General features: G+C 40.8%; 1 protein-coding gene across 1 annotated transcript in view; it reads right to left on the bottom strand.

Moving 5' to 3' along the window:
* The window catches only part of DIRAS2 (DIRAS family GTPase 2), a 267,524-nt gene extending 254,796 nt beyond the window's left edge, over positions 1-12,728 (bottom strand). The window contains exon 1 of the mRNA XM_044060821.1: positions 12,611-12,728. The gene's annotated coding sequence lies outside the window, so the exon portion shown is untranslated. The remainder of the gene's footprint in view (positions 1-12,610) is intronic.
* Between the last annotated feature and the right edge of the window lie 2,004 nt (positions 12,729-14,732).

The following is a 14,732-nucleotide window of genomic DNA, read 5'->3' as shown; positions in this document are numbered from 1 at the left end:
GCCTTATGTTACAACTCAAACACCATCAGATGAACTCTTTGATATACTCTGTATACCAGCCACCTCAGCTGGCAGAGCATAAAACTCAATCTCAGGGTCATGAGTTTGAGCCCCATGTTAGCAGAGTCCCTTTTAAGGGGACATTAGCCATACTGGGTGAAACTTGGAATGAATACCTTCAGAAGTTAGTAAATCCATCATAAATCAGTGCATTTCCTTTGTGTAATTAACAATATTCGGGTTGAGAGTTGGCATAATGGATAAAGGTGTTAAACAGAAGGTACATTTGATTTTCACCTTTAAAAGGCAAATGGGCTTAAAATTGCCCAAAATAGCAGCTAGCCTAGTACTTGCCTTTGAATGCGTTTCACAGCTGCCCAATATAAATATCTTTAGCTCCCAATCTTTTTCAATAGCTCTGCCACCAATATCTTTTCCTCTGAACAATGTTTTGCAATATCCTACTATTATTTTACTGCATTGAAATATAATACCCTACTGAAATCTCAATCTCTAGGCAATGCAGACTGACACAAGAAAGCAACATTGCTGTAAGTCTCAAAGATAAAGCTACTCGTGGTATAGTTACTAATGTGACTTTTAAAAGAATGCTGCTGCTGCTGAAAAATCAGTATAGTTTACAAATATTCAGCAGGCTTAAATGACCATTTGTGTACCCACACACACTGAAAATCTATGCCACAAGTACCATATAAAATGTTACCTCATGCCTTTAGACAAATTTGAAAAAAAAAAAAAAAAACAATGAAGTGCAAGACAGGAACATAACCAAATCCATTTTCTGTAACTTCGAGACAATCCACTAAAACTGCTGAGCAACATGATTTGCAACCATCTTTGTTTTCCATTTGTAATCCATCACAACAGCAACTGCCACCATAGCCTGTTCCAGGATGCAGCTCCACATTAAGTCCCATAAAAAGAAAATGTGCTTCTGACATTTCCCATTAGCAAAACAAATTATCACATCTATTAAATTAATAGTTACAAAATCAATAAAATAGGACTTTTGCATATGCCTGTGAACACTGTGGATGTGTGAAAAGGGGTCTAAAACAGTGAAAAGACCGATATATATATATATATATATATATATATATATATATATATTTAGCTTGGGTGGGTGGGCATAGTGGGTGCAGCCCCCCACAATAGCAAGTTCGAGGTCCAGTCTTTTCGCTGTTTCTGATATCGACCCGTGGTATCAAAGCAAAATAAAAGCAGAATACGGCAGCATAAATGAGAGCTGAAAGTGAACAAGTGACACTGTGCTGCAGTGGTGACCATTTGTACAAGAAGAATTTAGTAAGAAAGGGAACTGCTAATTTGAACATTTTCTTGACTCACTTGTGTCACTGCAGAAGCTGAAGAAAATCGGTAGTGTAGCATTCTATGCAGTAGTATGGAATTAGGTGCCAGTGCTGTGGCTTAGAGAGATAAACACCTATGACCTACTTGGCTGTGGGGGATGCACTCAAGTGCACCTCAAGATTGATTATATATCAAATAAGCCACACACACACACACACACACACACACACACACACACACACACACACACACACGATATAAAAAGTTTACACACCCCTGTTAAAATCCCAGGTTTTTGTGATATAAAAAAATGACACCACAATAAATCATTTCAAAACTTTTCCCACCACAATAAATCATTTCAAAACTTTTCCCATCTTTAATGTGACCTACAACCTGTATAGTTCAATTGAAAAACAAATCTGATAGGGGAAAAAATAAAAAAACATACAATAATCTGGTTGCATAAGGGTGCACACCCTTAAACTAATACTTTGTTGAAGCACCTTTTGATTTAATTACAGCATTCAGCCTTCTTGGGTAGGAGTCTATCAGCATGGCACATCTTGACTTGGCAATATTTGCCCACTATTTCTTGCAAAAGCACTCAAAATCTGTCAAATTGAGAGGGCATCTTTTGTCCACAGCCCTCTTCAGATCACCCCACAGATTTTCTATTGAATTTGCATCTGGGCTTTGGCTGGGCCATTCAACACTTTTATTCTGGTGAAGCCATTCTTTTGTTGATTTGGATGCATGTTTAGGGTCATTGTCACGTTGAAAGGTGAAATTCCTCTTTATCATCAGCTTTCTAGCAGACACCTGAAGGTTTTGGGCCAAAAGTGACTGGTATTTGGAACTGTTCTTAATTCACAGGTTATAAGGTTCATAGGTAGGTACTAGGCTATCTGCCCAAAGGCATTTATAAGCCTAGCCAGAATTGTGTTGGCTTTCACCGCTCCCTTAGATTAGTTTCCTGTGCCTGTCCAGCAGAGCGATTGAAGTGATCCCTGGGGTAAACTTTCTATTTTCCATTCACTCGCCAAGGTTTCTCTTCAAGAGCGATTGCGAGGAGCTCTGCCTAATGTAGATTGTCTTCTTGTTCCAGAGCATGGAAAGTCTCTGGGACAGGAATATATCCCTCCAGCACATCCCACTTGTTGTTGTGGTGAGGTTTAGATCCCTAGAGCGCGTGGCTCGAGGGGATATGGTTTTATTTAGGTGGAGCATGTCCATCAATTCCGGGTTGGACATGGCCTTGTATGTCCGGCATAGATTAGTTCTGAGTAGGCGGTATGCAACAGAGCACAGCTGGAGTTTCTTCAGTCGAGCTGTATAGGGCATCTGTTTGAGGTCAGTGAACCTCTTGGTGAGGTACTTCTGTGGTCTTTCCAGCTGTTGCAGGTGTCTTGTAAAGGTGCATCCCAAATGTGGCATTGCACTCTATGATGGGTCTGATGAGTGATGCATATAGGGGCACAATGACCTCTTTTGATCTGGATGCAAACCCTTTTGTGATTAGGTGGGCCACATAGAAGGATTTTCTAACCACTTTGGCAATGTGATTATCAAAGGAGAGATTACTATCTACTTAGGTCCCCAGATCACTTATTATGTCTTCCATTTTTAGGGGGCTATCACCTATGTGGTAGTTTGCGGGTACTTTTTTCCAAAGGGGATGACTATGCACTTTTTGGCATTTAGCTTGAGGCCATGGTTTGGACACCAGGTATCTGTCTCAGTGAGACCCTTTTGGGAACACCACTTGTAACCGGTTTAGAGTCAGATCTAGCTCCCACAACTCTTACCATGCGAGTTCTGTCAGTGAGCCGGTTGGCAACCCATCTCGTGACATAGGGGTTTATGTTCAGGCTGGTGAGCTCGTCTATAATACCAGAATGGGGAATGGTGTTGAGGGCCTTTGCGAGGTCGAGTTAGGCTGTGTGGACCACCTTTCCCTCATCTATAGCCTTGGTAACTGTCTCAAAGAAGTCTACCAGGCTCAAGAAGCATGATCTGCCCTTAAAGCTGAACTGGGTAAGGTCCACTGTTTGGAGGTTCCCAATGTCTGTTAATGAGATCCATGATGATGCAGTCCATAGCCTTGCAGACCAAGCTAGTCAGGCTTATAGGGCGATAGCTCCCAGGGTCTGTTGTGGCTCCACCTTTGTGGAGCGGAATAACCATTGCTGTGCTCCACTCTACAGGCACGTAGCCTGTGGAAAGGCTGAGTTTGAACCGTGTGTTTAGGTGAGGGGTTAGTTTATCTTTGAGCTCATGTAGGACACAGCCTGGGACACCGTCCGGTCCCATTGATGCTGTGTTTTTGGCTTTGGAGAGGGCCATTTTAATCAGTCTGTGATTTCAGGGGCACTACATTCTTCTGGTATGGTCACAGGCCCTTTTGGGGGTGAAGTTTGCCCTGAACCTGTCTGCCAAGATGTTGGTGATATTGGTCGATTCATTGTATTTTGTACCATTCTGCACTAAATCCGAGCACATCTGAGAATTGACACTTAGATTCTTGACATAGCTAAAGAATGCCTTGTGGTTATTTTTGGATTCCTTGACAATTTTTCATTTGAAGCTAGCCTTGGATGATTTTATGAGAGATTGTAGTTACTTGCCGATATTGATCAGGGATGTCTTACCTTCTTGGGATTCTTTCCTCCTTCTGTTGTATAGCTCGTTATGGCAAGGGTCCACCAGACTGGTTTCCTTTTCTTGGAGGAGTGAGAATTGGTTTTGCTTGGGATAGCATGATCCATGCATTCTTGTAGGTGCCTGTAGAGTGCATTAGTAAAGGATTTTGCAGCTTGGGCAGCGTTAGCTTTTAGCATGGGGGCTTTGAAACTTTCCACCTCGGTCTTAAGCAACGTGAAGTTTGCTTTTGAAACATTTTTCATAGTGGTTTCTTTGACCGAGGGTGGGGGCGGAATGTGGATATCCAAAGTGATTCGTTTATGGTCAGATCTAACTAGCGAGGGGTTGACCTCCGGTGTGGAACACCAGACGCCCATGTTGGTGATGACCAGGTCCAATAGGTTGTCACCTCTGGTGGGGGTGGTGACCAGTTGATCCAGGGCATTTGAGTTTATAAATTCTAGGAGATGTTGGTCAAGGGAGTTAGTACTTGAGTAGCTCTCCCAGTTAATGTTGAAATCACCCAATATCAGGGTGTTTGGTAGGATCTTTATGTTTCCCAGTGTTTCCAGAAATGCGGAATGGGGGTCCCGGGACATGGTGGGTGATCTGTAGCAAGCTACAATTTGAGTTGCAGTTTTGCCCATTGTTAGTTGCACGTGGATATCTCTGAAGCATCGTGCTTTGCCACTAACCTGGAGGTGTGAGTATCCTTGGTGAATATGGATACTCCCCCGCCTTTTGTATTTCGGTTTGGGTTCTGTGGCCAAAATGTGTGGTACGAGTTGTAGCCTGGTAGTGCTGGGGTGCTCTTTGGAGCCTTAAACCAGGTTTCTGTTACTGCACATATAATCGATATAATCAATTTTCTCCATACTGAGGAGTGCCTAGAGTGCATGCATTTTGAAGTTTAGACTTCTGGCACTGAGCAGCATTACCCTCAGTTTTTTGTTACTTGTGCTGTTTACGGTTGTGGGTTTGTCTTTTGAGCCTTGCATAAAAAAGGCACTATGGGGGTGGCAAGAGCCTTGGCCAGTATTTGAAAGCCTAAGGGTGACAGGTGCAAGCAATCTCCCTCTACTTTGACTAAAGCCCCAGTTCCAGCTGAAGAAAAATCAACCCCAAAGCATGATACTGCCACTGCCACCAACATGCTTCATCATGGGGATGGTGTTAGTGTTGTTTTTGCAATAAATGTACCTTTTGAAATTGTGGCCAAAAAGATCAGCCTTGGTGTCAGAGCATAACACATTTCCCCACATGCTTTTGGGAGACTATGTACTGTTTTGCAAATTTTAGCTGGACCTGGATATTTTTCTGTCTAAGAAAAGGCTTCCATCTTGCAACCCTACCCCATAGCCCAGACATATGGAGAATATGGGAGATCACTGTCACATGTAGTACACAACCAGTACTTGCCAGAAATTCCTGCAGCTCCTTCAGTGTTGCTGTAGGTCGCTTGGCAGCCTCCCTGACCAGTTTTAGTCTTGTCTCTTTTGCGGGCATCCAGTTCTTTGCAATGTCACTGTTGTCCCATATTTTCTCCACTTTTTGATGACTGTCTTCACTGTGTTTCATGGTATATCCAATGCTGTGGAAATTTTTTTGTACCCTTCTCCTGACTGATACCTTTCAACAATGAGATTCTTTTGATGCTTTGTAAGCAGTCTGTGAACCATGGCTTTTGCTGTAGCAGGCAACTGAGTAAATGTCAGGAAAATCCTACTAGGACAGCTGAATTTTATTTGGGGTTAATCAGAGTCTCTCTAATTGATGGCAGGTGTGTACCCGAGAAGACTGAATGCTGTAATTAAATCAAAAGGTGCTTCAACAAAGTATTAGTTTAAAGGTGTGCAAACTTATGCAACCAGCTTATAGTACTTTTTTTATTTTTTATATTTTTCCCTTAACAGATTTGTTTTTCAATTGAATTGTACAGGTTATAGGTCACATTAAAAAGGTGGGAAAAGTTTTGAAATGATTTATTGAGGTCTCTTTTTTATATCACAAAAACCTTGCATTTTAACAGGGTTGTATGAACTTTTTATATCCACTGTGTGTGTGTGTGTGTGTGTGTGTGTATTGCAGTCTCAGAGGTGGTATATAATAATTAGTAGGAGGGGTCTTGCCCAATTTTAAAGTTTCTTTTGTTTCATTTTTGATCAGCTGATGTTTGAATATTTATGTTCAACCATTTGCCATTCGAAAATGTGTTTTTTGAATGATTGTCTGACACATACATATATGTGTAATACATTGTTTATAAATAAAAAGAGATGGGAACCTGTGTTGTAACTAAAGTCATCCTTAACATTAGATGTTATGCTGCCTTATGCTGCCCAGATGTATCTTTATCATGTCACCAAGACTGAGCATGGGATAGAGAAAGCCTGGGAGATGCTTGTTGGGTTCAGTAGATCCACTGAACAAGGAGGGACTGTGGAAGTAGGCAGCTAGAAGTGTCGATGCCCAAAAATAATAAACAGTACCAAATTATGTCAGCCTTGCAGCCTCACTGGTATGACTTGGTAACAGAAATGAAATTAAAAAGAAAAAAGCCTCTCACAGAGCCATGACTGTCAACTTACTAAGTTATTAGGTGGAGAGAAAAAAAGGAGCAAGGAAAAAAACGTCTCAAGAAAGAAAAATAGCACAATGAAAAGCAATAAATGGCACTACCATGATATCAGCAGATATATTTTCTATACCATAATTTCAAGCATCAAAAAAAGAATATTATGAAGCCATCTATAAACATAGAACATGAAAGACTTCCAATCAGCTTCTGGTGTCATTCAAAGGGTATCCAGTATTTTGTCTGCCTGGGAAGACATGATCGACAAACCACGATGCTTTGCCAGAGATGATCTGCACCTGTCACCCCCTGGGATTCAGGTTACTGGCTAATGCTCTTGCCACCCCTATAGTGCCTTTTTTAGGCAAGGTTCAAAGGATAAAACCACCACCGTAACAGATACAAGCATGCAAAATCTGAAGGTAATGCTACAAGTCTAAACCTCAAAATGCACTCTCTCAAGGCACTCCTAAAAAGGGAGAATATCGATATCTATATGCAGTGACCGAGACCTGGTTCAAGGCTCCAGAGAGCACCCCTGCAATAGCAGGCTACAATTCTTACCACACTTTTCGGCCACCAAACCAAGACCGAAACACTAAAGGTGGAGGAGTGCCCATATTCACACCTCCAGGATAGTTGCCCAACACAATGCATCTGAAATTCTCCAAGTACAACTAACACTAGGTAAGACTGCAATCCAAATTGTAGCTTGCTACAGATCCCCCACCATACCCCAAGATTCTCACTACACCTTCCTAAACATACTGGAAAATATTAAGATACAACCAAACACCCTAATACGAGGTGATTTCAACTACCCTGTCATTAATTGGGAAAACTACTCTGGTACCAACTCCCAACGGTTCTTGGAATTCATAAATTCCAACGCCCTGGATCAACTAATCCATTGTCCCATCGGGGGCTCCAATATCCTAGACCTGGTCATTACCAACATGGGAGATAGATGCTCCACACCAGTGGTCACCCCCTCATTGGTCAGGTCAGACCATAAGCAAATCACCCTTGACATCCACATCCCACCCCCCAGTAAGGAAACCTCCTTAAAAAACTTCTCCAAAGCCAACTTCATGCTACTGAAGTCAGAAGTGACAAACTTCACAACACCCACGCAGACGGGTTCTGGAGGTTCGACTGCAGAATCCTACACTAAGGCACTGTACAAGCACATCCACTCGTGCATGAATCGTGCCATCCCAAATAGAACCAAGATACTCTTCTCCAAAAAAAGGAAGCCAATCTGGTGGTCACCTGCTATAAACAAACTATACAACAGAAGGAAGAAACAGTTGCAGAAAAGAGGAAAATCCTAGGATGCAATAAACTCCCTCACCAGCCTCAGTAAGGAGCGGAGATCCCTCATAAAATCCTCAAAATCTAGTTACGAAAATAAAATTGCCAAATATTCCAGAGACTACCACAGGCATTCTATAGTTATGCCAAGAATCTAAATGGCAATGCTCAGATCTGCTCTGAGTTACAACAGAATGGCATTAAGTATACTGATCCCAAGGATATTGCCAATATCCTGGCAGATCGATTTAGTGCCAACTTCACTCCCCTCTCACCCCCTAAAGGGCCCATCTCAATACCAAAAGATTGCCAAATTCCGATAATCACAGCCACACAGGTAGAAACAGCACTCTCCAAAGCTAAGAATACAGCATCCATGAGACCAGATGACATCCCAAGCTGTGTACTACATGAACTACAAAATGAACTGGAACACCAGTGTCATGTTTAATCATAGCCTCACCTCAGGCTTCGTTCCCACTGAGTGGCGCACAGCTACAGTTATCCCACTCCACAAGGGAGGATCCACCTTGGATCCTGGGAACTACCGTCCCATCAGTCTGACAAGCCTGATCTGCAAGGGCATGGAACGCATTATCATGGAACTTATAAACAAAGACATTGGCAACCTCCAGACACTGGACCCCATCCAGTTTGGGTTTGTGAAGGGCCGATCTTGTCTCCTGAATCTAATTGACTTCTTCGAATCTGTCTCCAGAGCTGTGGACGAGGGTAAGGAGAATCTGTCTCCAGAGCTGTGGACGAGGGTAAGGAGGTCCACACAGCCTATCTGGACCTCGCCAAGGCCTTCAACACCATCCCCCACTCTGGAATCCTAGATAAACTTACTAAGCTGGGTATAAATCCCTACGTCACTCAATGAGTTGCCAACTGGCTTACTGACAGAACCCAGACTGTGAAAGTAGCTGACTCCAAATCCAGCTCCAGAGAAGTGACAAGTGGAGTACCTCAGGGTTCAGTCCTGGGACCACTGTTGTTTGGCATCTACTTCTCTGAAGTACAGGCCAACACTAAGGGACTCTGGCTAACAAAGTTTGCAGATGACTGCAAACTGGGAGCCATTATGGAATCCCCAAATTATGTGGATATTCTACAAAAGGGCCTTACAGAAACAGATGCCTGGTGCCAGAGCCATGGGCTCAAGCTTCATGCCAAGAAATGTATAGTCATCCCCTTTGGAAAAAAACATGTACCCATGAACTACCACATAGGTGGCAGGACACTAAACATCGAAAGTGTGATGAGAGACTTAGGGACACAAGTGGACAGTGGTCTCACTTTAGATAACCACATCACAACAGTCAGGAAAATCCTTCTACGTGGCACACCTCATCACTAAGGGCATTTCATTCAGAAAAAAGGAGATCATTATCCCACTGTACTCATCCCTCATTAGACCAATTATAGAGTATAATGCCCCATTTGGTATGTACCTCACAAGACATCTGCAACAGCTGGAAAGGCCACAGAAATGCCTCACTAAAAGAATCACAGGCCTAAAGCAGATGCCATATGCTGACAGTCTAAAAAAACTCCAGCTATACTCTGTGGCATATCGTCTACTCAGAGGCAATCTCTGCTTAACTTACAACGCCATGTCAAACCCTGATCTGTTGGACATGCTTCACTTAAAGAAATCCCAATCCCTCAGAGCCACACGCTTCAGGGATCTAAACCTTATCATCACAATGAACAAAACATGCTGGAGGGATAGGTTCCTGACCCAGAGACTCCCCATACTCTGGAATAGACTGCCCATACATGTCAAGCAGAGCACCTCATTAGCCCTCTTCAAAAGGAACCTTGATGATTGGATGGGAGAAAGGAAATTCACCCCGGGGATCATGTCAGTCACCCTGCTAAACAGGGGCCCAGAGAAGTAAATATTGTGGGAAAAATTTCCAGGGAATTGTTATGGCTAGGCTTGCATAGGCCTTAGGGCTGACAGCCTAGTACCAACCTATGAACCTATAAAACATGGCTGCTTTAAACAACATATAAAACAAAGTGACAGATGTGGTTAGAAGTTTAAACGTGTGAGATAGTGGCAATGTTTTACAACAGTACCCCTCAAGTCGTTTTACTCAGGAATGGGCATGGCCAGAGTGACTGACATGGCCAGTGGCTGCGATGTACCATACCAGTGATGCATGATTGGTAAACCATCCATTGCTAATCAGAGTTTACCCTTTTCCCTCAAGTAGTATAATCTTGCAGATGGTATATTTAAGTCACAGGGGGTACAGGGGAGGCTTGACCCCCTGCAAAACGAGGGAAAAAAATTTGCAGCTGTAGATCAGAATTTGTAGATTTATCATCTGCATTTTTCTCATCATAAAGGGAAAAACTTTCCTTCAGATACTGTGCTTGTTAATGAAAGTCATGATGCGAATGGAAAGATGTTCCTGAATAAAAGCTGTTTACCATTTCACTTTTTTGAAGATCTGCTGGAAGGACATGTTTTTAAGTTTTAACTTTGGTGTGTATATAGGTTGTGGTGGTGACAGTTGGGAGTTAAAGTTTTCCCCTCACACATTACAGGGATGAGGGAATTAGGCTGCCATGGTGATGGTTGTTTTCCCAGCAAAGACTTGGGTGGGATCGGGGGAGTGTTGAGTATGACAGCTTAAACAGCTGCCCCGGACAATGTTTCATATAACTTTTGGGAGTTTTTCAGTTTTGCTTCTCCTTTAAATTATCACAGACAGCTGCAGTCCCTTTTGTTGGTTATGTTAATCTGTTATCCTCATCTAAAATAAATTAAAATGCTTGGTTTCTGCTACAATTCTGAAAGATTGCACCAGTTATACCAAGAAAAGTTAATTCTGTGTATGTGATTATATTTAGAACTTTTACAGTCATATTACAGTTTTTATTGGTTTAAATGGATGGCCTTGGTGTGCACCTTTTATAAATATAGAACTGACAATTATGTGTGAATTTATGTCATGGTCTAGCGGACATACATTACAAGTGTTCGGAAGGTACTGTATTTAGCAGAAGTGATTTCTGACAGTTTCACACATGTGAAGTTGTATACATAAAAATTGTAAAATCTTTCAGAACTAGTACTCATCAGTGGTAAAGCATATGTACATGCTCATTTCCTTTGCAACAAACGCTGACATGCCTGTTGACAGCATGCCTATCATTTGTGTTTAAAGATGTGAGAGGATGCAACATTTCAGAGCAAGTGTTAGGATGCTGAATAGCTAAACTACTCTACTATGATTTAATGGCAATTTCCATTAAATATATATTACAAGCCACTGGAAGCAGCTTGCACACTACTAGGAAAAAACAGTAGTAATATATATTGCCAGTCAGTATAAGCAGCATGCGATCTACTAAACTTTTTCCCTATGCATCTGCTTTCCGCATGTCGGCAATCCCGAATGAATATTCATGCAGACGAACAAACATCAGCATGTTTATTCAATGATATAGACAGAAAGAAAAAAAAATATGCTGGGTCTTGGGCAGGACTTGCTACTGGTCATGGGGTGTGGGGGGGGTACTGTTGTAAAACAAACAATGCCAAGATAGCAATGAAAGGTGGAAACACTGAAGGTAACCAAGCAATCTCAAAAGGTCAGCTGATAAATCTTGCACACAAGAGTGAACAGCAAGTTTTAAGTTCTAATGGGGATTTTGAGTAAATGAAATAATCGTTGGACCATAGCAATTAAAGACATATGAAAGATCAGTCCTGCTGTTAATTTTATAAATTTTCCCTCTCTCACATCATTATTTCAGTTAATCAAGTAAAAAATAAATAAATAAATAAATAAATAATGTGTGCAGGGTTGTTCTCAAAAAGCTTACCGTTACTCTTCAAACACTATGCATGCTAGACAGAACTACAAAGTCCTCAAATAATACACTGTATCCACTTCCTTGCACAAGTTTGCTTAACAACTTTAATACAGTCAAACTTTACAAACTAATGGGAACAAAATTACGTAGTTACCATGTTAACTTCAAGCTCCCAGTCAGCACTTAAAGCAGAGATGGAAAAAGGCAAAGAGCCTTCTTAATTTTAGATTGTTTATTTATTGGCATTAAAAAGAACTGTGCTTACAATTTCTTAATATAGTACATATTCAAAGCCTAGGAGCCTGTGATGCATCAGAAATACTGTGCTTACAATTTCTTAATATAGTACATATTCAAAGCCTAGGAGCCTGTGATGCATCAGAAATACCTCAGTTCTTTAAATGCTGTTGAAAAGAAACTCGTTTTTCTAATAAACCATTTCTCTTTCTGCACATTTTAAACAGAAGAAATGGAAAAAAAACTAAAATTGTATAAATACTTAGCTATCAGGGATGAAGGCCTACAGACCGATTTGTCTCTTTAACCCTAGTCACAATTTTTTTCTATTCTCCCTTAACCAGTAAGGGTCTAAACAGCACCCTAACAGAATACATCACACTATGTTATCAGTACAATAAAATAAATTACTATAATCTCATCCTTAGCCCGCACAATTAATGTTTGCTAAATAGCATTCAACAGTCTAAACGTATTTAAATCTGAAAACCTTTAAGCCAACACACATCTTGACAACATTTCAAAATACATGAGACAGAAAAAAAATGTACCAAATGAAGTAGCTCATGACTTAGTACCTCATACTGCTAAATGTCAATGCACTTCCAAAAATGTTAAGGAAAAGTAAACATGAATTAAAACAAAGGGAAAAAAATAGCACATAGAACTTACTACAGATTTCACAGGAGAGAATATACAGCTATCTGTTAAAGCAACAGGCTCAGGGTAACCAAGAAACAGCTAAAGGTTTTCTTAATATGACAATGCTCCACAAATGATATGTGTTAAGACTGCTGTGGGGGTGGGAGATGACTCAGGAAAAGACGCTTCCTGAAATCCATACTTAATTAGCATACTTAATTGGAGGAAGCATATAGATCTTGTTTTTAAAAGGAACAAATCTGAGACCGAACAATCTGTTTTAACAAATTATATTCTGAAAAAAGAGACTTTGTACATGTCAGTACACAAAAGATTGAATGTAGTGTTTAAGCCAAAATTATCACTGATACTATATTAGCTCAACAATCATTTTAAGTAAATAGATGTAGCTGCAACTTGTATTATAGCAGCATCTGCAAGTTTAATGCATTGTTTATGAATCTGATTAATTGTTTCACTGTAGAGATAGTGCTATGAATCTTGCCGTATAAATGATCACTTAAGGCTTTCTGTTTCAGCTATATCACCTTAGGCAGAACTGTGTCACATGTTTCATTTTAAAGAAAAGCACAATTATTATCTTGCTGATACATGGCCACTTGCTTTGATTTAGTGCCCAGCACTACTGTTTGAAAACAAATGTTTGTATGCCAAATCCTCAAAAAACTCTGTCTGTTCAGAAACCCCATTATGTTCTCAGTAGTGCAAAGTTTATGCACTATATTATATAATGATTTTTTATTCAAGGGTGGGGCAATTCAGATTCGTTAACAATAGAGGTTTAACTGCAGAAAAATACCATGGCAAGTACATTTCACTAACACATATCAGATTAAGGGTGGGTTTTATGAGCTTAAGGCAATGGTATTGTAGACTCTTATCTTGGTCACCCTCTGCTCCAGAATTCTGACAAGTTGGAGGGGGTTGGCATAATGGTTAATGTGTTCACCTTACAGACACAAGGTGCAGGGTTCGATTCTCACATGGGGTAATTGACTAGGCTTAAAATGGCCCACAGGGGCAGTTATCTTACTACGAATCTATGATGGTTATGGTCTACAAAGAGTCTGGTGCAGTTTGGTTGCCCCCACAGAGGCAGAGTACAGTATAAGACAGCATTATAATACATGATCAAAAGAGTTTTAAAATATCTGAACTTGTACCTGTATTTAAGAGGAGATCTTCAAAGTCAAAATAAACTTTATTGTTGATCAGATATACATGGCAGTGCAAGCTGAACAAAATTACATTGCTTTAGTCCCCGTGCAAGACATAACAGTGAACACACAGTTTGAGTGACAGTAAGACTAATGCACATACAGTAATTAAAATATTAACACAATAAATTACCACAATTAGACAGGAAGCCATTACACACTATTATATTAGTAGGTATTGCAAGACTATGACTTCACTTTGTGATTGCTTAGAATATTGCACTTCATCAGTTGTAGTATGACATATTTTGATGTTCATATTGCACATTTGTGGAGTGGTGACTCACTCCTGACTATTTGACATTCAGGAAGTAATAGCATAAGAAATCAGGCTAACTGTACCAGTTATTGAAGCAATATGCCACAGTAATTACTATAGATGATACTTCACAGTAAGTGGCATATTGAGTGGATTAGTCGCTGTCATGCCTGGCATTCATGTTCAGCAACCTTATGGATGGAGGGAAGTAGTTCCTGTTCAGTCTAGATGTTTTGCAGTGTAAGCTGTGATACTGCCTGCCCGAGGAAAGGTGGAAGTACATGTCATGGGAAGAGTGAGTGGGATAATTGATTATCTTCCTAGATCTTCCCACACACCGAATCTCATGCAGGTCATCCATGGATGGGAGTGAACCAATGACTTTTTCCACTGTCCTCACTACCCTCAGGAGAGCCTTGTGGTCAGATGCTTTGCAGTTACCATAGCTAACTATGATGATATTTGAGAGAATGCTCTCAATGGTCCCCTGTGAAAGGTTTTGAGGATGGACTGAGACAGGTTTGCCTTCCTCAGTTTCCGTTGGAGGTGCAGACATTGTTGTACTTTCTTCACTGTGTGGCTAATATGAGTTGACCAGGATAGGTCATCTGAGATGTGAACCCCCAGAAAATTGATGTTTTTGACTCTTTCCACT

Source organism: Protopterus annectens, chromosome 2.part0 (genome assembly GCF_019279795.1).
Source record: "Protopterus annectens isolate FY-2018-M chromosome 2.part0, PAN1.0, whole genome shotgun sequence".
Classification (NCBI taxonomy): domain Eukaryota; kingdom Metazoa; phylum Chordata; order Ceratodontiformes; family Protopteridae; genus Protopterus; species Protopterus annectens.
Note: the sequence above shows the minus strand (reverse complement) of the source record. Positions and strands in the feature narration are given on the sequence as shown.